The sequence below is a fragment of the Phalaenopsis equestris genome, unplaced genomic scaffold, assembly GCF_001263595.1.
Source record: "Phalaenopsis equestris unplaced genomic scaffold, ASM126359v1 Scaffold000538, whole genome shotgun sequence".
Taxonomy (NCBI): domain Eukaryota; kingdom Viridiplantae; phylum Streptophyta; class Magnoliopsida; order Asparagales; family Orchidaceae; genus Phalaenopsis; species Phalaenopsis equestris.
Genome location: NW_018164978.1, coordinates 426,352 through 428,013, shown reverse-complemented (window position 1 = coordinate 428,013; position 1,662 = coordinate 426,352).

The following is a 1,662-nucleotide window of genomic DNA, read 5'->3' as shown; positions in this document are numbered from 1 at the left end:
GGGGCTTATATTGTACAGTAGAGCCAGTAGAGCTATACAAAAGCCTAAAGATAAGGTGAGGATTTTTATTGCATAAGCAAACAATCTCAAAATCCTATAGATTGGTTGTTTAATTCTAAGGAAAGATATGTTGTTGTAGGTCCTCCTGCTGTTGGAGATGGTCGTGCTACCCACAACGCTAGCTCTAAGCTCCTCGTCGTGATGAATTTAAGTTTTCTAATGTGTCAGGTTATGATGTCAAAGGTTATGATGTCAAGTTTTGGTTCTTTAAATATTATGGGTCATATTAAAGTTGATTAGAGAGACACCAGTTAGGATCCTACGGAGACACCAGTTAGGAGTTAGGATCCTACGATTCCCTTGTTCTAGTACCACTATTTTCTATTGCATTCACTTAGCCCAAATGAATTTACTAAACTCAATTTAATGAATTTTGTACTTTCATTTAGACTATGGGAAGTTTCATTAGCAACTGTAGGTTACCTCCTCCGAGGGAGTCCGAGGGATTCCCTATCATCCGATAGAGATGTTTTAATTTAGTTGCAATTGTTGTTTTGAGAATGTACATTTGCTTGAAAGAGGTTCCAAATAACTGTTTTACGTCTTTGAGCGCGTGAATTTTATTTTAGATGATTTTAGTTTTAGGTTTTTGGTTTGGTGGATATCCTGGCAGTTTTGGTTTTCATGCAGTGTGTCATCGTTGTTTAGCATGCAAGTTTCATAAGTATAAAAGTATAATGCAGAAAATATAAGAAAAGATGGTACTGCAAACTGTAAAAGCGTACCTGACAAGTTTTCTCGTTCCACCACCCGAAAGGTCAGTACTTGCAAGATGTGTAGATAATGTTGCAAGAAAGTTTAAGTAGCAAGAGTAGATGAAGGTTTAGTTACCAAATCCCAGGCTATGATTTTGTTGGATCTTGGAAGATTCTAGTGGATAATATTAGAACAAAATATAACAAGTTCAATTTGCTCTTCAAAATATCAAGAAGGTTTCAAAGTGTTGAGAGAATGACCCTGAACTACTTTGAGGCTCACTTGAATTATTTTGAGTTTGTTTTAAACTTATCATACTGTTCCATTAATCATCCGAGGTTGAAGTGTGACTACTCTTTTATTATGTGAAACTTAGCAATTTATTTATCCCAAGGCTATGATACCCGATTAGTCAATTAATGTTTCACTTAAAAGTTATGAGTGGGTGTCCCAAAGCAAATCTAGGTCATTTAAGATTGTGGTGCCCATAATTAAGGCCAGACTTGTAGTGTTTAAAGATGTTAGTCACTAATCATATTCTCTTCTAAATCCGATCAATTGATTTTAAATATCAGGCCTAGGCCACTACTAAGCCTTTAACAATCACTATGGGTGAAATGGTGATTATCAAAATTTTGATTTCAAGTAATGTGCATTCTTATCAAATGGTCAACATATCCTCAATTTCAGGCTTAAGAAAAGTAAACTAGCATCTTTCTGACTTAAGCCCATTACTTAATAATCATTTGATCTAAGTTGACTTCCGAGTCGTGAAAATTAGGAGGGTTATGATTTTTTTGATGTTGTGCAGGGGCGGTGAGTAGGTTTCTACCTTTTAACCCCATTGTATTCTAATCATCCAAATATGCTTATTAAGATCAAAATTACTCATTTTCCCTTAGTTAA